The 27151-nt window shown below is 35.8% G+C and overlaps 1 protein-coding gene across 8 annotated transcripts in view; it reads left to right on the top strand.

The window, feature by feature from the left end:
• Positions 1-27151, top strand: part of aplp2 (amyloid beta (A4) precursor-like protein 2) — a 165027-nt gene that overhangs the window by 23470 nt on the left and 114406 nt on the right.

Here is a 27151-nt window from a genome sequence, read left to right as displayed (position 1 = left end):
ATTAAAAGCAACAGGCTTACTCACTTATTTTAAGTGAAGTCAACTAATATTTTTTTACTGTGTAAATTATGGCTGGGCGATTATAGGCCTAAAATCAAAATCTCATTAAATTGTAAGTTTAGACTTGATTACGATTAATAAACGAGTTTTTTATTTGACTTTAAAATAATTGAAGGAAACACACACTAGGCCTGTTTCAGAAAGGCTGTTCAGTGAAATATAAAATTTTAATCGACAGAAAAGATGCGCCGAAACACTTTTACTGAACAAATTACAGTATGTGCATTAAAAAAAGGTTTGCTATAAGAGATCATATGATGATAAAAATGTGTGTAAATGGACAAACCAGCAGGCTGAGCACACTAACACATCTTAAATATTGTTTTGGTCATTCTCAAATGCCTTAACTGTTTCAGTATTAATGTTATCATATTAATAATTACCTCCAGAGCGTATGGAGCATGTCAAGAGCGTCTTTAATCTGCGTCTCATGGCTTCAATAGCCCCCATGTGTTCATTCTGTGTCAGCATTGTCTTCTGAGGTGCAAATACATTTATTAAGTAAAGAAAAGATTGATACAGCTATACCGCAGTATATTCTGTTTTTACTGTTGATATTTGGCGCCAGTTAATCAGGAAGTGACGATGTTTTTCTCTTTGACTCGAACGCTGCTTTATTCGCACGTCTTTTATGCAGTATTCCAGTTTTGTATATAAATTTAATTCATATATTTGGATGGGAACATAGCTATTGGCTACATTTCAGTCACACAAAGAACGAAGTCACATACGAGAATTGTCCTTGTCCCTTTTTAATAAATAATTCGCTTAAATTCACTGACCTTCGACAGGGACATGTACTGTAACTAGATTAATGGGATTATTATTGCTTTTAAAAACTATTGTTTAGTTCTTCTTACATTCTGAATGTCAGATCAACCTCTATCACTTGATCAATAAAAAAGGCAGACACACACAAGTGTACTTTTACATCTATTTAAACTGATCAACATGTATAAAAGTGAGAACGTGTGTAAAAATTTTTAATAAAGGTCATACATTACATTACTGTATTGTACTTAAATATTAAAAAACTTTAAATGTAAAATTACGCATTAACTTAAGCAGCTGTTTTCCCACGCTAACCGTCTCTGTTTCACTGATGCAGTGGCAAGTTCAGCTGGAGAAAGAAATGTTGAATTTTTTTTTTTTTTTTTTTTTTTAAGATGTTGCCATGGTCTCTCGTAATATCTGCGCTCCTTTGATAATGCTTTTTTATAGTCTCGGTGTGTGCGCTTCACTCCGAGTTGGTCTACTCAAAGTTGATTGACCTAACTCAGATCAGCTGTTCTGAAACCAAAAACTCAAGAGTTTTTAGGGTGTACTCGCACCATGTACAGTTGCCTCGAACCAGGCCAAAGCACACTTGTCCCCCCTCCGGTCTCCCTCAACGGCCTGCACTCACATTACAATCGGGCCTGGGCACGCTTACGTCATCGGTGCTGCGCTTTTCAGTAAGCGCTCTCGCTCAGCACAGTGGAGATTTCTCTAGTTATATCGTTTTAATCCTTAGGGATGCGGTGACACACAGTCAGATATTTTGGCGAACAGGTCAGCCACTTTTGACGCTCATAAACAATCATAATGTCCTTGTGCTGCAGGAATTAGGAGGTTTGCTAAAGGTGCAGCTGTCGTGCAGTGAGAAGTTTTCGTATTTAATAAACTACGGCAGTTTGCGTTCACTGAACAGTAAGAATGTAATATCCCTATTAATAAATAGGGATGTAACGGTATTGTAAATACCGTCATACCGCAATATTAATTTTTTTCGATATTACCGTAGTCGCATGACTCGGTAAAACTATAGGTCTTATGAGAAAATTTGCTCAGGCGAATGAAGCGAACGGGAGGTAGCGAAAACTACAATTCCCATCAGCCCATGCTTGACCATCATCCCTTGCGGTCTGTTGTCGCTACAGATCCATTAATGCGGAAATGGAGTGTGCTGCTAGAAGCAGGGATGAAATAGAGCTGGAAAACTCTAAAGCGGGTGTTGTCGCCGCGCGCGTACTGAATAGCGGTGTTGTCGCGCGAGTTCTTATCAGCTGTGTTGTCGCGCGCGTACTGAATAGCGGTGTTGTTGCGCGAGTTCTTATCAGCTGTGTTGTCGCGGGCGTACTGAATAGCGGTGTTGTCGTGCGAGTTCTTATCAGCTGTGTTGTCGCGCCCGTACTGAATAGCGGTGTTGTCAGCACACTGTTCAGATTGATGCAGACATGAGACCTCTATCTTACTGATGGTTTGTCCTCTCAAGTGGGGGAAAGTCAATGCACAACGTTACCCACTGCTGTCAACCTGGGCCAAGTCATATCTCTCTTGTCCCAGAAACCTCAGTCCCAAATGAGAGGGTTTTTTTCTGTTGCAGGGGACATTGTAAATGCCCAGAGATACCAGCTTTTACCAGATTATATTTATATGATAATTTTCCTTTAAACCCATCTCTATCTAAGTGAGTGAGTGATTAAATGTTGAATGTGATGAGTTTTCAACAATACTAAATTGAAACTTTATTTTTTTTTTACATGGTTTAATATTTTTTTGTTATTAAAATTGAAGTTCCTGTTTCAAAGCTTACAGATAGATGGCTAATTTGTTTGTCATTGACACTTTTGGCACTTTTTTGGAGTATTTTCATAAGTTTTGTTTTTTCCTGTAAATGATTCAATAAATACCGTACTGTGACATTCATACCGAGGTATTACCGTACCGTGAAATTCTGATACCGTTACATCCCTATTAATAAATCTATATGAAAGAACCCCTTAAAAGTCATGTCTCGCTTTAAGTTTCAGGCTTCGGTGCGTTTTGCACTCACACACAAGCGTACTGCGCCAAAGTCCAAGCGAACTGTGCTCAGGCAAACCTCATCCAACCGGGCCAGGGCCGACCAAGTAAACCGTGTCTGAGCCCGATTCAGCGCACTCAAACGATCCGGGAACTGGGCCTGGACACAATACGGATAGCATAGTGTGAGTAGGCTCTTAATTTCTCTGTAAATCAACTCAGAGTTCAAGTTTAAACTCTGAGTTGGTTGAACCTCCTTACTGAAACAGGCCCACTATCTTCTATCTATGTTTATTTATTGAACATCAACGTTGGACAACTGAAATTAAAGCACACATTGCATAAAACCAACAGTCAAAATAAAACGAAAATAAAACGGCGGCATATATTTGAGAGCATACAAAAAGTTTTGTACACAGACAGAGAAAATTGGCGCATGAGCAAAGAGATTCACACAGTCATTACATAAGTGCCCTCAACTTGGATTCACGCTACTTGCAATATGGATATTGCATATACTATTATCGCAATAATGATTTTTTTTTTTTTACATATATTGTGCAGCCCATACTACTGTACTATGCTGGTTGTTTCTGTCCTGTGCACAATATACAAATAATAACCTCCCCCTGACCTGCAAGGTGCAGTACTGACATTGCTTGCTTCATGAAATGCTATATCCCACAATGCACTACCGATATCCTCCTTAAATTATTATTTGACCAGACAGCCAGAGGACATCTGTACACAAAATTCAATTAAAAATGCAAAATAGCCATATTTCTAAGAAGCTGGACGCTGCTTGTTGAATTAAACATGAAACAGAAAGAGTTCAACATGGCAACATGTAACATGCCGTTGTTTTATTTTATAATTTATGGCATGAAGGATTCATTTTAGAGGAGTAAAAAGTAATTGTCTTAAGTGTATATTTTTCTCTCTGTCTTCCACATTCAGATGGCTTTTTTAATTGATGCACAATAGATTTGTGATTTTTATATTGAAGGTTTGCAGATGCATGTTCATGTTTGGGGGAAGTTAGGTTGCCTGTGGTATAGACTTTTATAAAAATTCAAATTTCGGTTTTGAATATGATTTTGTTAAAAGAAAGATCTTGGTGTTCAGTTTGGTTTTCTAAAGTTAAAGTTTTAAAATAAAACATTTAAATCAAGTTGTCCACCGAATTGGTTTGCATTTTGTTCTTTCAGTCTGAAGCTGTTATAAAATGTAGATGTTATCTGCCCGTATATTGGATATTGAATTAAAAAGTGAGGATTCATGAATTTTAGTTTTTAGCTGAGAAATTAATTTTTTCCTTGATGATATTCGACAGATAAGAACCATTTGAAAATATGAGTCGAAAAAAAACAACAATATGCAGTTTTTTTTTAAAGCAGAATAATTTAAGATATTGAGTTAAATTTAAAAAGTCTTAAAATGACTTCATATTATTTAATAAAATATTAATTAGTTATTAAAAAGTAGTTTTAGATATTTTCCAAGAATTTTCATTTCAATGCATTCTTAATGAAGAGTAAATGCATAGCTATATAAAGAGTTATCAATATTGGCTGAAATGAACCCATCTGTGAATGCCTACTTTTTTCTTCTTTTTTTTCCTTCTTTTCTTGTAAAAGAAAACAGAGCAATTTTAAAACGCTTTTCACAGTGGATACATTTGAAAATCACCTTTTCCCATTATAATGTAGATTGTGAAAACAGACTTTTGAAAATACTCTTTGACTTTGGTTTGGCTTCAAATTGGTAAGAGTTTGGTTTGGAATTATTCAAGATTCAGTACATACTGAAAAAACGAATCTCCCGTTTTTTTGTGGTAGCTAAATGCAAGTTAGACATATTCTCTGTACTGCAGGCCTGTAAGAAAAGCATTTTCTATTGTTTTGGCAACATGTGGTAAATCCCTGGAAATGGTAGTGACGACAGCGAGTGTTTCGAAATGAAAACACAGTTTAAATTCATAAATATAAACATTGCACTAGTATTTAACTTAATCTAGTTAGTGTGTTGTAAACATCTATTGTGTGGCAATGGCATGAGTGCGAATTCTACATGCGTCTTCCATTTTGATTAAGTTGAGTTTCTGCCAATAACAAAGGCCTCATGGGATACGTTTCATTCAGATGTGCTCTGCAGAATCTCACCAAACATTACTTATGTTTTGTAAACGCTATTCTCTTTGCTTTTGTTCACCATACACAGTCCGTACATTCATAATATTATACGTAAAACATCTATAAATCATCGGTTTCTTTGTATTTTGTCATTCATGTTTTTATTTTTTCCCATTGATTTATGCTTTTAAATTCTTCCAACAACTTTTAAACTTAAAGTAAAAAGAAGTGACTTTTATCAACCGTTTAATAGTTGAAAGTGATATATTGTCTGTCGACAAGTGTTTTCAGTTCATTTACGGTTTTGACTTGCATTTTGGGATGTCGCTCTGTCAAATTTGATGTTGAAAATTTGACTCTACAGTTGACCTTTGACATTTTAGTCATTTGAAATAATAATGACTTTTAGTACATGTCGCATTTTAAATATGCAGCATTTACTTGCCAAAAAAACACTGATGACTCATCCTGCACCAATCGGAGTCTTTGTCCAATCGGATGGTTTCAAAAAATGACTACAGCTGCATTCGAATACGCACTTCCCTTACTAAACACTGTTAATTAACAGTTTCTGTATTTTGTGATCCGCAAGCGTTTTCCTTTTATTTACAAACAGAAACACTCATGAATCTCTAAATGCGGAAACGGTTGAATAACAGTGTATAGTAGGGGAAGTGCATATTCAGATGCAGCTGCAGTCATTTCTAAAAACGATCTGATTGGACAAAGACGCTTGGTAGTGCAGGATGAGTCAACAGTATTTTCTTGGCAAGTAAAGGCTGCATATTTTAAATGCGACACAGACTGAAAGTCAAAAGCTTCAAGAAGTTGTTGTATAATATTACGCTACAAAAACCTTGTAATAAACTGCCCGCAAATTTGCTGTTATTTTACAGACTTATGTCTCTATGTATCATTGATTAAACACAGTCTCACTGCAATTCGTAACTTTTTGATTTAGTGGCGAATTCGTACAATCCCGTTTGTACAGTTTAGTTTGATTTGCTCATCCCCCAATATTGATAATTGGGTTTAGGAGTGGGGTTGGGTGCCACACCTCCTTTTTAGAATGGTACTTATTTGTACGACTGAATCTTATACAAATTAGCCTCTAAACCAGGGGTCTCCAATCTCGGTCCTGGAGGGCCGCTGTCCCTGCAGGGTTTAGCTCCAACTTGCTTCAACACACCTGCCTGGATGTTTCAAGTATACCTAGTAAGACCTTGATTAGCTTGTTCAGGTGTGTTTGATTAGGGTTGGAGCTAAAATCTACAGGACACCGGCCCTCCAGGAACAAGTTTGGTGACCACTGCTCTAAACTGACAAAACTTAAATTAGTTACGTTTTCTTGTGAGATCAGTTTGCATTTGTTATACATTATATGATTTCAAACTACTAAAATGTCTATAAAATTCAGCTTTAGAGTTCAATTTTCAATATCCCATAATATCTTCGACATCCCATAATGCATTTCACAACTGTAAATAATCAGAATACACTTCTGAATCAGAGATTACAGTGACTGAGTTATTTAACAGTGTATAGTAGGGGAAGTGCATATTCAGATGCAGCTGTAGTTATTTTTAGAAACAATCTGATTGGACCGATTTCAAGTAGTGCAGGATGAGTCATCAGTATCTTTTGGCAAGTAAAGGCTTCATATTTTAAATGCGACACAGCCTGAAAGTAAAAAACTCCAACAATTTGTTGTATTACGCTACAATAACCTTGTAATAAACTGCTAGTACATTTGCTGTACTTTTGTCTCTATATATTTTATATATATTTGATATATTATATATATTATATATTTTTTAATAATATTTCTATATATTATTCAACACAGTCTCACTGCAATTTGTAACTTATTGATTTAGTGGTGAAATCGTATGATCTCATTTGTACAATATATTACGATTTGCTCATCCCTCATTGACGATTGGGTTTAGGGGAGGGGTCGAGTGCCACACCTCCTTTGTATCAAACTTTTAAATATCAATAAAAGTCAGCTGTAGAGTTTAATTTTCAATATCCCATAATTTCTTTGACAATTTCTTTGAGTGTTTTCCATTTATTTACAACCGTAAATAAATGGAAAACACTCATGAATCACTAAATGCGGAAACGGTTGAATAACAGTGTATAGTAGGGCAAGTGCATATTCAGATGCAGCTGTAGTCATTTCTAGAAACGATCTGATTGGACAAAGACTCTAAGTAGTGCAGGATGAGTCATCAGTATTTTCTTGGCAAGTAAAGGCTGTACATTTTTAAATGCGACACAGACTGAAAGTCAAGAGCCCCAAGATTTAGCGACCTTCCTCCATAAGTAAAGATCGCCGACCTCTGAAAGCTGTCAGGAAAGCAGTCTCTTGTATAAGTGTGTGGCTTTATCAGTGCGGATGCTCTGGCACTCCTCGAAACGGCAAACTTGCATTGCACTGCATGCTGATAAGTGCTGGACGTGGCTGTACAAGAGAACGAGAGAGAGAGAGAGATTGCTTGTGTCTGGCACGGTACAGGGATCGCAGGTCGTTTCTCAGAAATCCCAAGGTCTACACACAGAGATTAGGCGGCGGAGCTGTCGGCCAGAAGGAGCCCACGCTGCTGCTTAATCCTGTTCGTTTAACCAGCGAGAGACAAGCAAACAATGCTGAAAACAAGCACAGTCACCGGCTGCATTCACAGCGGTGTTCGCTAAGCCCTCAAATCTCCACTTTACGATGCACTGGATTTCCCTGCGTTAGACCTCAGGCCTGCTGTGGGAAAGCAAGGTTAGATCATGCAATTGAGCTCTTAGGGGGTTACAAACAAAGAGTTTAGTCTTTACAATTCAACTTACAACTCGAATAAGGAGGCATTACAATAAGCGCTTTCACTAATGTTTGAGCTTCACTGTTTTGCTGCTTTAAACCCTGCAGGACTTTTGCTGAAAGTATAGTGTTGTAAAGCCTTATGTGAGGGATATAAGCAAGCATTTTTTATTTTCTGTGGTAATAAACAGCTGGAATATTAAAAAGGTACATTTAAAAAGATTCAAAAAGTATAATTATGGTCATTTTAATCGCCTGGGACTTCTAAATTGTGTTTATTTTTTCATAAATACCTAATTAAGCCATTAAACCTGTCTAATAATTTATAAAAAAAAATCTTAATTTTGTTAAAAATAGTTACTTTTGAATTTAGATGAATTCAAATGAGTTAAATTGCATTTTAAAAATCAAAAAGCATATTAAATTGTAAAATAAATATAGTATACTTGGCTTTATAGACCATTTTGAAGCATGTAAACAATAACAGTGGTCCTAATGTATTTCCTGTATTACATTTTTAATTTCTGTAGCTTCCGAGAATTCAGAAAGTTCCACATATTGATAAATTATGATTGTTGTTTTAATTTTAAGTTATGATTGAATTGCTTCTTATTACAGTTATGTAATTGTTTGACAACAGAGTATGTTGATGGGCCAATGATGTCACCATATTTGAATGGTCTATATGACCATCAAGCTTTGAAATTATACAAAATGATATAATTGGTCTACAATAAAAAAACAAACAAACAAATTGAAGTGAGTCAATTATTTTTTCCACATTAAACTCCTGCTATTGGTTTAGTTTTTAATGGTTTAATCCAATTAATAAAGCATTTAAAATAACAGGGAGGAAACTATGATTTTTGTCTTTCTAAAAATCGCTTTGTTTCCAGATTTTTAGGAATACAAATATTATTTTTTATTTATTTAATTTATATTTTTGTATTTTAAGTGGTGAAAATCAAATGAAGACATAAAACACGACAAATTTAATAGTTCTTTTACCCAAATCAAATAAACTTTTGTGAAGCTTCAAAAAAATAAAAGTAAAAAAGGAGGTAAAATGATTTTGCCAATATTTCTATAATAATACTTATTCTACTGCTAAAAACAATAATTGTACTGTAAAATACTAATATAAATACATAAAATACTAACACAAAAATAATGATAATAATAGGGATAACAACATTAATAATAATTTATTATTATTATTATTATTATTATTATTATTATACATTTTGATTATATATTTTGAACATTCAATAGAAATAACAATAAAAACATAAATTATTATTTTTACTGTTGTTTTTATTACTATTATTATTATTGTTGTTATTATTAGTAGTAGTCAGTTTTTATTATTCATTAATATTTATAGCAGTATTATTGTTACTAATATAATAATAATAATAATAATAATAATAATAATTATTATATTACATTTTATTATATATTTGTATTTGATCAAATAATGAAAATGTATAATAATATTAATAATAATAATAAAAATAATAATAATAATACTATAATATACTAATGAATATTAAATAAATTACTGTTGCTAATAATAACAATAGTAATAACTACAACAGTAATATTAATAATAATTTATGGATTATTATTATGATTATTATGCATTTTCATTATATATTTGTATTATTTGATCGAAAAATGAAAATGAAGAAATAATAATAACAATAACAATGACAGTAATAATACAATAAAATAGTAATAAATTTACTACTACTATTATTATTATTATTATTAATATTATTTTACATTTTCATTATACATTTGTATCATTCAATTGAATAATAAAATAAATATTGAAAATGTATATTAATATAATTATTATTTTTATTATATTTTGTATGCTTTCAAGGATGAAATATACAATGAAAATGTATAAATAATAATAACAGTAACAATAATACTATAAAATACTAATAAATTTACTACTACTACTACTATTACTATTATTAATGTTGTTATTATTATTATTATTATTATTATTGTTATTAATATGCATTCTCATTATTATATATTTGTATCATTCAATTGAATAAAAATATGTAATAAGGTATAATAATAATAATAATACTAATACTAATACTAATATTTATATAATTAATAATAATTAATATTATTATTTTTAATTAATAATCTTATTACTATTATTATTATTATTATTATTATTATTTATTTATTTATTCATTATTATACATTTTATTATTAGTTATATTTGGATTTTGTTCTGGCATGTGTGGCCTGTCAAAAGCCAGTGGACACTAATCATGTAAAGGAAGTTTGAGGACTGAAAGGGAAAAGGAAGAGAGAAAGAGGACGGAGAGACTCAGCAGGTGATGATCAGAGGAAACACCACTACAGATCCTGCAGTATGGGTAACAACCGTCATGTGTGTGCTGGACGTTCACTGTTGAAGCGCTGTTGTCTATTTCTGTGGTCAGCATCTGGCATGGTGATGTCAGGAATGTAATCCTCTAAAGGGACACGTGGTGCTAAGCCTAGATTGAGGAGGCCGAGAGGTTGGAGCTGTCACATGGCACAGAGACGCACTCAGGAGAAACAAGCACAGCAACAAATCAAGAGCGCTCATGCATGGAGAACACACACGTTTGTTTGTGTGAATTGTGGGGACGTTCTATAGGTTTTCATTGATTTTATACTGTATTTTCTATTGCCCTAAACCACACCCTACCCCAAAACTCAACCCTCACAGGATTATTAAAACATCTGTAATGGTTTTTGACAGCAGTGTGCTGTTGAGTTGATTGTTTCGTCTCAGCATGCCCAAAATCATTACCCGAAACAGATGTCTGATGACAACACGCAGATTCAGATGAAAGCATCAGCCATTGATTATGTGACACAGACCGCAGTGCTTTTGTTCCACTGAAGATGGCTTGTTATTTGTGGCAGCAGCAGCCAGTGGCGCGTTACATTTGAAAGTTTTTGGGTTTTAAGCTGGCCTGCAGAATTTCAGCTCGCGTCCCAGAGAATCATTGAGGATTTAGGGCTGCTCGATTTTTAGGGAAAAATCATGATCACGATTACTTTGGTCATACTTGTAATCATGATTATCAGTGGGTCATTCTCTGAAAAAATTGTTCCACTTATATTTACTACATTTTTTTTAACCTCTTAGCCAGCACCACGAGGCGGACCCACAGAGTGTCCTCTTTCCAAAGATACATGAACTATGAATGTAGACCAAATTATTCAGCAACTGTTAATGTTTTAGCTTGGGAAGGTCAGTTTTGTGAAAGTGCCTCTGACAGTGAAGAGAAGGAGACCGATATAGTCTCGGAAAACTTTTTACACTTCTCATTTTGCATGCTATCTTCATCAAATTTAAAAAAATAAACTCATGAGACACTTGGCTTTCAAGTCATATTTTCTCCAGGACATTACATTAATGTTTTCCTGTGTGTGTATACAGGGCTTTACATTAACACCCGCCAAATGCGGGTAGATTTCAGCTTTGCCGGGTTAGACAGTCACTCTCACTAGCCACTTTGGCTGGTTGAAAATTATTTTTAAATTGTGGTTTTCTTAAAAGCAGGGTTCGCCTACAAGAATGACCCAATATGCGTGCAAATGTGATCTTAGAGTGGAGAAACAGCACGACTAACAAAAAATTGCATTCGGGCGAGCAGAAGAAAGCAGATGAAGAAGGCATATGGACATAACACAAAATCTAAATCAAGTAATTTTAGCATGTCGAAGGCATATTTATGCATATAAAATTATTTTCCCAACAACAAAATAGTGGCTAGTGAAAATGCAGAGTGGCTAGTAATGTTGGAAAACTACTAGCCACTGTGACTGGTGATCAAAAAAGTTAATGTAAAGCCCTGTTTGTATATAGAAAACAAATATTGAACACAATACATTTTTTTTCTTATGACTTCATAATGTATAACTTTTTATATTTTTAACATGTAACTTCACTTTTTACCACAGTAAAGCACAAAGTGTCTTCTGACTGTGTAAAGCAACATAAAACAAAACAAAAACACAATGTATATGGCGAGTTCAGCGGCTAATCAGCTGGAATCAGCTGAGGTGACCAGCGAGAGCTAGCTGTCACTCAAGTGGCCACGCCCTTAATTATGCAGAATTAATTTAACTTAATATAGACTAAACGGATGAGTTATAAAAAAAATGCATCCCCCTCACAAGTGTCATGAAGGGTAATATTAGCTATATAAACCAAAATCCTTCTTTGTAACAGGCTGGAAACATCATTTTTTTCTGCTGTAAAGTCTGCCATTTTAACAGTAATCTCAATAGAAATCTCCTCCATTATGGAGCCAGGACTAGTGGAATTTCCATGAATTGCAGTTTTAGTTACTTCTCTATTTGCTTCACGAGGGAGAGCGGGATGTTGCTGCTTAGTTAAAACAGGTTATAAAAGAATGACAAAGAAAATAAATGTAATAGTGTGATCTGTGGGACATACTGTAGCACAGTGCTCATTCAGTAAAGGCAAAGCTAAACATGGTTTCAGTCTTGATTTGGACGTGCCTGATGTTGGAGTACGACGGATTATTTGTGGAAGCTGATTGCAGCAGCAGAGGGTGCTGTTAGCAGCTGAAGACCGATTCACCCTGCTTTTGAGTGAACTCTTGGAATTTCTAGTTTATTTGATCCTAAAGATCTGAGTTATCTGTTAGGTTTGTATTCATGTATTTATTTTATTGAGGTCCTAGGCCATTTAGTGATGTATAGACAAGTAATAATACTTTAAATCTATTCTGAATGCCAGTGTAAAGACCTGAGGACAGGTGTGATGTGCTCTGATTTTTCTGGTTCTGGTCAGAATCCTGGCCGCAGCGTTCTGGATGAGCTGCAACTGTCGACTGTCTTTTTGGGAAGACTAGTGAGGAGTCTCTTACAGTAATCCACCCTGCTACTGATAAAAGCATGAACAAGTTTCTTTAAGTTCTCTCTGGAAACAAAGCATCTAATTCTTCCAATATTTTTGAGATGATAGTATGCTGATTTACTGACTGCTTTGACATGATGATAACTGAAATTCAGATGTGACTAAGTGGTTTGCATTCTGTCACAATCACCAGCGATCTCTACCCACCAGAGGTCGCTGAATAACATTGTCACTCGTACAAACTACAAATCCCCCAGTTTATGGACTACAACTTCATACATGCACTTCGCCCACACACACCTGCTGCCTCATGCAGCTCAACTCCTTGTTCAAGCTCTTGTTCTCTCCAAACTGGATTACTGCAACTCTCTACTAGCTGGGCTTCCAGCTAACTCTATCAAGCCTCTTCAACTGCTCCAGAATGCAGCAGCACGAGTTGTCTTCAATGAACCTAAACGAGCACATGTCACTCCGCTGCTAGTCCGTTTGCACTGGCTGCCAGTTGCTGCTCGCATCAAATTCAAAACTCTGATGTTTGCCTACAAAGTGACTTCTGGCCTAGCACCTTCTTATCTGCACTCACTTCTGCAGATCTATGTGCCCTCCAGAAACTTGCGTTCTGTGAATGAACGTCGCCTCGTGGTTCCATCCCAAAGAGGGAAAAAATCACTTTCGCGAACGCTCACGCTCAATTTGCCCAGTTGGTGGAATAAACTCCCTAACTGCATCAGAATGGCAGAGTCACTCGCTACTTTCAAGAAACGACTAAAAACTCAACTATTTAGTCTCCACTTCACTTCCTAATCTGCAATTGCCTCTTTGAATATCACACTAACTGTACAAAAAAAAAAAAAAAAAAAAACTACTAACACTTCCCTTCTTAGACTTTACAGACCTGAAACTTGCCTTTAGTACTTATTCATTGCTCTTAGTTGTGTAAATTGCTTCCTTGTCCTCATTTGTAAGTCGCTTTGGATAAAAGCGTCTGCTAAATGACTAAATGTAAATGTAAATGTCATTTAGACTGATTTCACTCGCACCACCTGAGGATTGTCAAAGACTGATTACACACTCTATTTAAGCAGCACACACACTCATTCACATTGCCGAGTCTTGTTTTCTGTTATAGTGACATTACAACGCATTTCTTTTGTCACTGTATGAAGTTGTAGTCCATAAACTGGCGGATTTGTAGTTTGTATGAGTGAGAATGTTTTTCAGCGACCTCTGGTGGTTAGAGATCGTGACACAACCACTTACTTAAAACAAAAATAATGGACGAAATCCACTGAAATATTAATTCTAAATATTAAAACGTTCTCACAATTATTTAAAGGAAATAAAAACAAACTTTAAGCATCTTAACTGTCGGAATTAGATTACATGTGTCTTTGTTGATTTTCATGCAGAGGAACTAATGCGTACTGCTGAACGTATGCTGGGATTTGACGCAGTTATCATTTCCTCTCAATTAATTGATTTTTATAATCAATGAAGGCAAAATCCAAACTGAATTTTGATTAATTGCACAGCACTAGTAGGTGTTTTTACTGCAGTATATGGGGTGCTGTTATAAGAGGGTATTTTTAGTCCTCTCAAGCCTTACGCTGAGAGAGGGAATGTTCACAGAGGCCTGGAAATTTCACGGGAGCTTCATTTTAAGAGTGTGAAAATGCGTCTGAGTGATTCAGTTCCCTCTTCAACCCTTTTCCTCCTTCGTTTCTCGTCTCGTCTGGTAGTGACAGTGACGGCTCTAATAAGGTCATGTTGGCACTAGTCTAAATATCTGCTGTCAAATGCTGCTTAAACTCCACTGTATCAACAACCCTTGAGCCATGAATCAGGGATTTTCTGTCTTTTTTTGACGACATTACATTTCTTGTCTTGTTTTTATCCGCTTTCTATTTTTTGGCTTTATTTGAAGAAAAACACATCTAGATGTGCCAACAATGCACCTCAACACTTCTCCTTATAGACCGAAACACCTATGAGTCCACAAATTAGTGCAAACGGATTTACTATTTAAGCAACTTGGTGCAAAACGTGAAAATGTGGGTCGCTGGTCTGAAAATAGCAACAAAGCATGTCTTCCGCCTTATTATAATAGAGCAAATATCATTCCAAATCTCAATTTCTCACACACTGAGCCGTTTGTAATGTCCATATGATGTCCGGATGCAAATTAAAGTATAAGTCATGGAGTGAACGAGACCTGTTAGAAGCTCCAGAGCAATAGTCTCTCTAATAATTGAATGCCATCCTTTTATGGAAGGCGGTTTATCACTGATGCATGACATTAATGAGTTCTTCATGGCAGCAAAGGTTAACAGGCAAACCAAACGTTGTTTATGCTTGTTACTAATAAGCTTGTATGGGAAACCCAGGAGAGGAGACGAGAGTTCATATCCATGTCCAGAACAAAGATGTTGTTTAACGCTCCTGTGAAATTAAAGGTTCAAGACACCCTGGAGTAGGCATGGGATGATAACAGTTTTCAAGGTATACCGCAGTTTGGTTAAGTCAAGGTTTTAAAAGCGCCAACATTTTCTGTAATACTGTTTTTAAGGTATGTGTAAGATTTATTGTTTAGATTTTTTTTGTTTATTTTAGGACAACAGTATCTCCAGCAGAAAAGATATGCAAAGATGCCTTTTTAACTGTGAAATTGTGATATTTTTATCCAAGGTTATCATCACACTGTCACTACCTTGGAGCACTTTTTGTGAGATTTTAACAGATTTGTGTGTTGAGGATCACTTAAGACAACGTTAGCACCTGTTCGCTTTAATTGTGGGGAAAACTGGATAATTTTGAGCTTTTGTCTGCTAATTTCATCTTTCCTTGTTTAAAATAATTTTGGGGGTTAAAATAAGTTTAACTTTTATTTAATGTTTAAAATGCAAATCCAATTAGAACCACTTTATTTGGTAAACAAATCAAGTCTCTCAAATAATATCCCTACTAAAAGATAAAATATTACTTTAAGAACTATATTGTAAATAAATCATATGAATATTATCATATGAGTCAATGATATTACTGAAATTAATTTAAAAACTGAATAAATATTATCTATTTTATAATAGAGGCGAGGCAGTGGCGCAGTAGGTAGTGCTGTTGCCTCACAGCAAGAAGGTCGCTAGGTCGCTGGTTCGAACCTCGGCTCAGTTGGCGTTTCTGTGTGGAGTTTGCTTGTTCTCCCTGCCTTCGTGTGGGATTCCTCCGGGTGCTTCGGTTTCCCCCACAGTCCAAAGACATGCGGTACAGGTGAATTAGGTAGGCTAAATTGTCCATAGTGTATGAGTGTGTGTGTGGATGTTTCCCAGAGATAGGTTGTGGATAGAAGGGCATCCGCTGCGTAAAAACTTGCTGGATAAGTTGGCGGTTCATTCCGCTGTGGCGACCCCGGATTAATAAAGGGTAAAGGGAGTAAGCCGACAAGAAAATGAATGAATAAATATTTTATAATAAATAATATTATACATTTTATATATATATATATATATATATATATATATATATATATATATATATATATATATATATATATATATATATATATATATATATATATATAATATAATAATAAATGTATGTTATATAATAATAAATATAATATAATATAAATTACACACATTCACACAAGTAAATTAACTGAATCAATGTTGGGCTAAAAATATGCGGATTTAGATTCTGTGAGCCTACGTAATGGATTTTACATTACTCAGTTGGTTTGAGTTCTCTCCATTTATCGGGTTTTTCTGTGCTCAGATTGCTTTATTTACTCAAATAGATTAAGTTAACAGTACTCATTAGGATTAGTTTATGAACTTATATGGTTTGTGCCAACCGGTTTCCTCAAACGGTTTGAGCTACCTTAACGTTTAGGGTTTTACAGCCAGATGTTAGTATCAGTATTGTCAGTTTGTAGGGGACATATAAACAAGTGCGCACCAAAACTTTCTGAAAACACACAGAACCTAATTCGAAAACCAAATCTAAAAACTACTTCAAGCGTTTTGCCAAGCTGCCTCTCACTCTGTCGTCTCAACTTTTGAGTGAGTTATGTCTTCATGTTCACCCACTTTAACAAATGAATTCCCACCGACACAGCTTTACGCAGTCAGATGGGCGTTTTTGGCCTGGATTTTCCTCCAGTCTCTCTTAATGTCTCAATCTTCATCAAACAGCAGGAACGAAGCAGCCGGAATGTTTTAATGTGCCGAGGACTGTGGACTGGCCCCTGGAGGGTGTGTTTATGCGTGTGTGTGTTGAAACGCGTCACGACTGACTGTGTGTTTGGGCTGTGTGTATTTGGCGTAAGGTAAGAGTCTTTTGAGACTGTGTGTCTGAAATGTATGTCAGTGAGAGCCGGAGGGGATTCAGCTCCTGCACTTCACTGCAGCCTCTCCTAGACACACACACTCTCTCTCACACACACACACACACACACTGCTGTCTGCTTAGCAATCTCACACACACGCACTAATGCACTTTATTGCACAGGAGGCAGTGTTTTTTTGTGCTGTACTATACAGCTGCACTTGTTCTGCTGGAAAGCCTTGATTCTGTCTCATAGGTTCAGCAGGTTCAACTTAAAGAGATAGTATTTAGTAGTTATAAAAATAACGACACGTGATAATGACAACTTAATTTTTTATATTTCACCTCCACACTTGGATTTCTGTCTTGTAGGTTCAGCAGGTTCAAGTTAAAGAGATTTTAGTAGTTATAAAAATAATGACACGTGATGATGACGACTTAATTTTTCATATTTCACCTCCACACTTGGATTTCTGTCTTGTAGGTTCAGCAGGTTCAAGTTAAAGAGATTTTAGTAGTTATAAAAATAATGACACGTGATGATGACGACTTAATTTTTCATATTTCACCTCCACACTTGGATTTCTGTCTTGTAGGTTCAGCAGGTTCAACTTAAAGAGATTTTAGTAGTTATAAAAATAATGACACGTGATGATGACGACTTAATTTTTCATATTTCACCTCCACACTTGGATTTCTGTCTTGTAGGTTCAGCAGGTTCAAGTTAAAGAGATTTTAGTAGTTATAAAAATAAAATAGATATAATAAAAATAATAAAATAGATAAAATAGAGCCCTGCATTTTCTACAGTGAGTATAAAATATATCACTGTTAAAAAGCAGGGTTCAACACAGTCTCTTCATGTTGTGCCAACACAGATTGGGTTAAGTTACTTAGTAGTTGTTGCAATTATAAGCTGGTTGAACAAAACAATTAAGTTGTCCTAAAAAAAAAACAAGAATTGTTTTGTTTCAGCTCATTTTAAATAAGTAGTTTGAACAAGCAGCACAAATAATTTTTGAGTGTTGACTGAGTTACAACTATTTGAAAATCTGGAATCTGAGGGATCAAAAAAGGTCAAACTGCTTAGAAAATCTCAAAGTTTATTTACTTATAGTATATAGTATATATTTACAGTATGATTTTTTTTTACAAAATATCTTGATCTCGCACTTGATATTTACTAAATATTCAAATGATTTTTGGCAGAAAAGAAAAATCTGTAATTTTGTCCCATACAATTTTTGCCTATTGCCAAAATATACCAGAGCAAATGGTTTTGTTTGTTCAAATTGCATGTATAAACTGAGCTGAAACAACACAGTTCTTGAGCTTTTTTTAGGGGGTTTTAATTGTTTTGTGTTTAATCCACTTACATTCCTTAAAACTAACAAGGTAACTTAATTCCTTCATTTTGTTCAAACACACAGATTTTTTTGCAGTGTAGTTTTATTCAGATTTGTTTTTTGTGAGTTGAGTATTACATTATTAGTTTGCTAATGCCAAACTTCTTTTTGTCATGGATGGGCAGGACGATGTGTTCCGCCCGTATTGGTGTGGGTTTTCTTCCAGGTGCTACGGTTTCCCCCATAGTCTAAGGCCCCTTTCACACTAGTGCGTTTTAGTTTCAAAATGGCGTTTTAGAATGAAAACAAATTGCGTCCACTTCAGTGTTTTACCCAGCGTTACTAAACAGCTCTCCGTCCACACCAAAACACTGAAAACGCACATCACGTGACCACACACACACTCTCGGGCAAGCGCTGCAGCTTTTCTACCCCGATGAGAGCTGTGCTGGTCGGACTGCTCATCAAGCGTCTCCCGCTGGATCTAATCTCACTATATTTGTTAAACGTGATATTTAATTAATCTTGTTGTCTTTATCTAACGACATATTTCCTGACTTTGGTCATCCGAATCGATTACTTGTTGACAGGTAACGTGTTTTGGCTGAGCTCAAAGATAAGTTAATAATTAATGTAACCACGTAACTTGCTGTATATTGACTGATCGCTTGCCTTTATTTCCTATAATGTATAAACTTATTGTGCGTTATACTTTCATAATGGCTATTATTGATTATTAAAACTGACATTCAGCAAAGCAGAGGATGCGTTTCGTATTTTCAATGAATATGAAAGGAGGCAGTGATGTTATATAGGCTCTGTTTTATTATAAATATGCATACAGTGAAGATGCAGCAAATCAAATTTGCTAATATCAAAATGAAAATAGGCAGTTCCTTAAATCATGTTTTCATTTTATTGTTAAGGAAGTGAAACAACGTAGCCAGGATGATGTGAATAAGGTTATAAAGTACACTGTTCCCTTTGAAGATTTATCGGACATGTCCTCGAGGGTCTGTTTTCCATATCAAACTTGCGAAGTCCGAACTTACAGGGAGAGGATGCGAGACTAAACCGTGTGTGTAAGCTACTTAATATTGAGGAAAAGCCCCAATCAGAGAGGCGAATGTCGGCAGCCCCGCCTTCGTTTTCAGATGTCTCCGTTTTCCCCCATCCACACTGTGACAGAGCAGCAGCGTTTCAGAATGAAAACGGCCTCTCCAGTGTTTTCGAAACGTTTCGTTTTCGGCACTTGAAAACTCCGGCGTAATATGACGGATGGCGTAACCCTAGCAAAACTTATGGTGTAAACAGGGCCATAGTCTAAAGGGGTCCCCAATCTCGATCCTAGAGGGCCGCTGTCCCTGCAGGGTTTAGGTTTAACTTGCCTCAACACACCTGTCTGGGCGTTTCAAGTATACATTGTAAGAGCTCGATTAGCTTGTTCCGGTGTGTTTGATTAGAGTTGGAGCTAAAATCTGCAGGACTCCAGCCCTCCAGGAACAAGTTTGGTGACCACTGGTCTAAACACATACGCTATAGGTATAATGTTTAAATAAACTGAAATTGGCTGTAGTGTTTGAGTGTGAATGTGAATGTGTGTTTCGCAGTACTGGGCTGCTGGAAGTGCATCTTCTGCGCAAAACATAATCTGGAATAGTTGGTGGTTCCTTCCGCTGTGGCAACCCCTGATGATCAGGGACTAAGCTGAAGGAAAACGAGAGAATGGATGAATGAATGAGTTTAGTTAAGGAAGGTGGTGCTAGTTCAATATTTTATTTTCAGCTCCTTTGAAAATCATGTATTCAGATGACTTTCAGTTGCCAAAACTTCATACACCACATATCATTGTTAAAGTCCATCTGTTGTAGCCCAGTCCTTTTCATCCGCATTAAATTTGATCTGCTGTCTAGTCTGACCAGAGACAACTCTGATTATATTTTCCTGTGCGTTGCAGTTGTAGTGTGTGTATGTGTGTATGTGTGTGTGTGTGACGCAGTCTAGACTCATTTAGTGTTTTATTTCAGTTAGGATGCTGCGTATGTAGACATTAGCGCATACTCCATTGAAATTCACTAGGTTTATGTTTCCGTTGCTGCCATATTGCCGTCCTGCTCTTTTTCTGAGGTCTGGGCAAAGCAAACACACACTTTTCCTCTCCTATGCTCTACTCTGACCTCTGCCGTCTCCTCTTTGGCGGACTCGTAAAAGCTGGCTTGCTGAGCATGCTGGGAAGAGCGTGACCTAGAGACACTGGCGGAGAGCTGTCCTTTGACCTCTGACCTCTGAATGTCCCTCACACTCGAACTGTGTCTGTAAACAGCAGAGAATGGTGGCATTTGACGCCTTGGCAGGACACATTGTGCAAATCTGTTACAGGGAGAATGATGTTGAGTAGTTTTAAAGCAAATTTGTTAGCTTATTTATCACAGTGAATTCCTGTTTATGCTTTTGGATTATTATTTATGATTATAGATTGATTATAAAGTTATAAAATGTCTGCAATCAAGTGATCTTCAACTTTAAATCTTAGGCAGAGTTGGAAAAATGAGAGCCCAAACCAGGAGACTCGACAAGCAGAATTCGCTATTGAGATATATTGGTTGTTCTGTAGTCAAACAGCATCTTCACAAGAAGTCAACGTGACTTTAACACAAGCCTAGCAAGTCTCGAGTCTTAAGCTAGTTTAAAATGAGTCTAGCATGGACAAGGCTGTTCTGTCTATTACATTGTATTTAAGATGGGGCAATGGCCCAAGGTGGAGATGGTTAACAAAGCATGCGAATGAAGTAGATGGGTGAAAGAACCTCCCCAGTCACTGACCACACAAGTTTTATTAACAAAAGAGTTTCTTTGGCCAGAATGGATCAACGAAGACATGAGCACAGTCGTTGAGACCCTGCTCATAGCATTTGCATGACTTTCGCTCAGCCAGTGGTCAGGAAGCGAGAGGTTTTAATGTCTCTCACACCCTAGCTCAGGCCTGGAGGGCTGATGTCCTGCACAGTTTAGCTCTAACTAGGGCTGGGCGATTTTTCAGATTTTTTTTATTTTTTATTTTATTTATTTATTTATTTTTATTTATTTTTTATTTTTTTATTTTTTTATTTATTTTTTATTTATTTATTTATTTATTTTTTTTTTTTTTCGATTAATTCGAATTTACGTTTTAGGACTATTTAATTTAGAATCAAATCGAGAAATCGCGATTTAAAAAAAAAAATATATATATATATATATATTTAATACATTATAATGGCACCAATGCGCTTTGGTTCACTCTCTGTATGAAGCAGGAAGCAGACCAGAAGCGCCTCTCGGTGACGCGCCGCACAGCACCACGCAGCGCCATGGATTTTAGAATTCTAAACCGGTTTCTATACACACACACACACCGGCGCCGCCCAGCCACGATTCACGAAGCAGTTCTCATTTCAGCCGGCCTACAGAGCGCCATCTGATTAGTTTCATGTTAAATATCATGCGAATCTGCCCGTTTGGTGTGTGATAGTTTCAACTATCATGTCCGTGCATGATTTTATAGATTAAATATATTATTTAATATTAGACACACACTTGGTGCTTGTATTTGCTCCTGCTATATGTCCACAACTTCACACATTGGGTTAAATTAGGCGTTACAGTTTCCATGTTCAGTCCTTTTCTTCCACTGTATCTTTTTAAGAAAAAGGCAGCAGCTTTACAACCTGTCATTCAATCAGAAGACAAAGTCAAAGCCGAGCTGACAGCAAGTCTTTCCTATAGGCTGAGCAATACTTGAATAAAAAATACCTCTGTATTCCTGCAAGTGCAATATTTACACAAATATTTCTTATTCAAATCTTCAGCAACGATATTTAACTCGTGAATTTGTTTTACATTTATTTACACCTTGACCGAATTTTTTTTTTTTTTTTTTTTTTTGACATGCCCATTAAAAATAGCATGTTCCTTAACCAGATGGTTTTTCAAGTTACTTTCAGTCATGTTGTTGTAATGTTTTGAGAAGACTAGTTGCACAATAAAAAAAAGTTAAACAAAAAAAAAAAAAAAATTGAAATCGAAATCGTGAATCAGTCAAACTTTACAAAAAAACCTAGATTTTTTTATTTTTTTGCTAAATCGCCCAGCCCTAGCTCTAACTCTAATCAAACACATTTGCTTATGGATTTCTAGTGATCTTAAAGACACCGATTAGCATATTCAGCTATGTTTATTTAGTTTTGGAGCAAAACTGTGCAGGACACTGGCCCTCTAGGACTGAATATGCACACCCTCGCCCTAGCTACTAGAGTTTTGAATGAAATTATAAAATTCAAAACCAAAGAATATAGCTTTTCAGTTATATATAGATTATTGTTAATTCTATATTATATAAATTTATATTTCTACAGCAGCCACAATGTCTGTCTTGTTTTTAATTTTTTTTAAAGACAGTCAAATACATTCAACTTTGTATAACTTTAAAAAATGAGTTAAAACCTGATTCACTTAGTAAAATAAGTTAAAGCAACATAAAAATATTTGCTGTCATGACTTTTTGACGTACATTTTTTTTACAGTGTGCAGGAAAAACAATAAATGCTCAAATATTATAATTGTAAAAGTATTTTTTATGATGTAATGTAAAATTTTTCTGTGTGGGCAAAGCAGCAGAGTCTTTACTTCAGTCTTCAGTGTCACATGGTCTTTCTGAAGTAATTTTTGGTGATCAAGAAACATTTCTGATTGTTATTACTGATGTTGAAATCAGTTGTGCCGCTTAATATTTTAATGGAAACTTTGTTGCACTGTAATGAGAAAAATGAGAAAAGGGTATGTGTTTATATATTTATTCAATAACACATGAAATTGATTACATTAACAATAATTTTAACATTAAAACTAAAAAGATCTTTTCTTAATTATTAAATAAGCATATTAGAAGGATTTGTGAAGACACTCATTTCATAATGCACTAATATTCTCTTCAATCTTATATATTTACTTTTTTTTTTTTAATCAATTGGTCTGAAAAAATATCTATTTTTTAATGTAAAATTGTTTTATTTATTCATTCGGTATTGAGATATGAAGTCATTATTATATAATGTTTTTTCGGTCATACTTTACAATAAGGTTTATTAGATAATGTTAATGCATTTACTAACATGAACAAACAATGAACAATACATCTACTACTGAATTTGTTCATGCTAGTTAACATTATTTAATGAAAATACAGTAGTTTATTATTAGTTTGTTAACTCATGGTGCATTAACTAATGTTAACAGGCATGGACTTGGATGTTAATAATGCATTAGTAAATGTTCAATTAAGATTAATACATGCTGCACATGTGTTGTTTATGATTAGTTCATGTTAGTAAATGCATTAACTAATGAACCTTATTGTAAAGTGTTACCCTTTTTCTGCATGGATCTTACCATGAAATAGCCATAGTTCCTAGTGTGGAAATACATAAACTCAAACTCTTAAACTCAAATGAAGAGTCTTTTCAAACTGTAATCATCCTCAATGAGAAAACCAAGCAGTTTACAATAACTCCCATTCTTTCTGCAATTGACTGTATTCTGAATTACCTTCTGACAAACTTTTGAAAGCAACAGTGCATGAAATTGAGCCTTCTGGGATTTTGAACCTTGCATATAATATTTTTGGCATGTCCAGAGTGTGTTTCATCCTCCTTTGCTTTCAGGATATTTATTGTGCTGGAAATTTGAGGTGTTTGGCTTTTGGCGAATGCAGCTGTGTTCTTGAAGCCTGCCAGATTCACATCCGCACAGTACAGATGTACTGGTGTTTCCATAGAGATGAGGACATTTGAACAAATCGTCACTTAGGTCTGAAGAACCCGAGCTTGAGAACACAGAAACTGTCCCTCTGTTAGGTGTATTGAGATGTAATGTTGCCTTCTGCTGCGTACAAGTCATCACCGAAGTTTGTTTTTAGCATGTTGCTAGGTTAACAACACAATACTGCATAAGCAATAATTTAAAAAGTATCTTATTTACTCAAAATAAAGAATTCTGAAGTGATGCATGCTGAATTTACATCTCTGCATTCTATTGTGTTATTTTATTTTATATTGTTATTATATATTATTGTTGGGTTATTTTATGTAATGTTTTTATATTAATTTTTTGTTCTATGTTGTTTTGGAAATGGTATAGTGACCCTTATTAATTATGTTTTGCTTTCAACATAAATAGGGATACAAAACTGTCAGTCATGAAATGGCCTCCACCGAGTCCAGACCTGAATATGTGTAGCATACTGAGACATTTCACTATTCTTAATTTCAATTTTAGCATCAGAGAAGAAACTATTAGCTTAACTTAAAGTTGAGTTCAACTAGATTTACAGCTAAATTGAATTTAATTGACATTATTGAAGACGAGTGAACAGTCAGCAATAAACAATGAAACAAGTAGTTAAAAAGTGTCTCTTTTACTCAAAAGAAAGAATACATTCTGAAATGCTACTGTATAAATATATATATAGTGCTGTGTAAAAATCTCTACACTCTATTGAGTTGTTTAATGGGTTGTTTTTTGTTCTATGTTGTTTCAGCAATGGTATAATGACCCTAATTAATTATGTTTGTTGTCAAACTGAACAGGGATTAAAAACGGTTAGTCATGAAATGGCCTCCACAGAGTTCAGACCTGAATATGTGTAACATACTAAGGCCCCGTTTACACTAGGGCGTTTTCATTTTAAAATAGCGTTTTAGATCAAAAACGATCCGCGTCCACACTAGCGTTTCTGAACATATCTCCGTCCACACTACGCCACTAAAAACTTATATCACGTGACCATTCGCTCACTCTGGTCATGCACATTCTAGTATAAACAGGAAGCATGTGTCTCGCTCGGCATTTGGTTATTGTTAGTCAACAAACGCCGGTTGAACAATGAACGCGATGGCAAAGAAAGCAAGAGACGTATTTTTGTGGACAGACGACGAGGTCGAGTTGTTACTAAACGTAACAAATGAATAACTGCACAATGGCGCCTAAAACAGACAATAGTGCAAACAACACTCCCATTTCTGTGTCCATGTTGTTGTTTACAGTGAAGGCTGGTCTGCTGTCTTTCGGTAGCGTTAAAGCCATGTGTTAAGGCCATGTGATAGGGGCTTGACTAATAAGGGAAGGATACGCAATGACACAAAAGCCCTAATCAGGTAGCGAATCTCAGCAGCCCCGCCTCCGTTTTCAGATGTCTCCGTTTTCCCTCATCCACACTGAGACGGAGCAGCAGCGTTTTAGAATGAAAATGGCCTCTCCAGCGTTTCCAAAACGCTCCGTTTTCGACGCTCGAAAACTCCGTCGTTGTGTGGACGGATGGCATAACCGTAGCAAAACTTGTGCGTTTTCAAACTAACGTGTGTAAACGGGGCCGAAGACATTTCACAACTGTATTACTATATACTGTAGTAATATATGAAGAGTTTGTAGTTTTCTTCTAAAATGGGTATTTTGGGTATTTAAATGAGTATACTAATGGCAAGGAAAAATGTTATTTTATTACCTTTAAATAACTTGAGTATTACCATAGAAGGCTGAGAAAAATGCTCATTTTAAAAGAAAATGAGAAGAAAAAGAAAAAGGCCCTTAAAAGTGTTTTTTGCATCTGAATTCTTCAAATATTATAAAACTATTCTCATATGAACCTAATGATTTTTTAAGGCTTCAATCAATACAATTTCCCCATAATCATAACTGTGGCAGTGCGATAAATCAGAGCATTGTAATGTGGACTTGTGTATGTGCGCAAGGTGCTAGTTTTCTGTGAATAATGCTGAGATTAGGGCTCATGTGATATAGTCTAGGGCTTGTTGAGCTTTGTACCATTTGGTGCTTGTATTTTCCTGGACCCTTTCCTCTTGTACTTTTCCACTCTTTTTGTGTGTGTGTGTGTGTGTGTGTGGGCACGAAGGTGTGTTGCCAGACCTCCTGTGATGAAGGACTAAAGGCTAATGAACCGTAGGGGGAGACACTTCAGCGCTCTCAGGTGCACACACACATGCACAGTGAAACATGCACTTCTTATGAGTTCAGCTGTCTATGAGAATGTCACACGTCACGCTGAACTGGTTCACACCCCTGCAGAGACGGGCCTAGTGCTTCCTGTGACATTGGCCGTGTCTTCCAGAGGACGCGGCAGCATGATTTATTGAGGTTACACGGCATTTTCTGCACACATGTGTGATTTGTGTCCTAAAACGCATTCGATTTTAAGAGATTTCTTTTCTGTCCTGTGCACATTTGCTTGGTTCACACAAAAGTGAGAATTAATTTACTCACTTTGGTGGTGTTTTAATGTTAGTTCTCACTTTCTTGGATCGCCAAAGAAGACTCAGACTTGGCCATGTAATGATATTGAATGCGGCCAAGGTTGAAGGGATAGTTCTTGACACAATTTTTGACACAAGATGAATCTTTATGCTTTTGTGTCCTTAAAGCCGTAGTTCACCCTCAAATTTAAATTGAAGATATCTATGAAAGGTTAAAACTTGTATTCATTGACTTCCATAGGAAAACAAATACAGTGGAAGTCAATGGTTACCGGTTTCCAGCATTTTTCGAAATGTCTTCTTTTGTGTTCAACAGAAGAACGCAACTCCACAGTTTAAAATAAGGGTTAATGAATAAACTATGCCATTAAACATGATGTTCACTGCCATTGGGTAGTGTGACAGCCTAACGCCCCATTCAGACGGGGCGTCAGCGTCAATGCTTCCCATTCACTTTTAAAGGGTGACGTCAGGGG

This window comes from Danio rerio, chromosome 18, assembly GCF_049306965.1.
Source record: "Danio rerio strain Tuebingen ecotype United States chromosome 18, GRCz12tu, whole genome shotgun sequence".
Classification (NCBI taxonomy): Eukaryota; Metazoa; Chordata; class Actinopteri; order Cypriniformes; family Danionidae; genus Danio; species Danio rerio.
The sequence above is the reverse complement of the archived record's forward strand: the minus strand, read 5'-3'. Positions and strand labels throughout refer to the sequence as shown.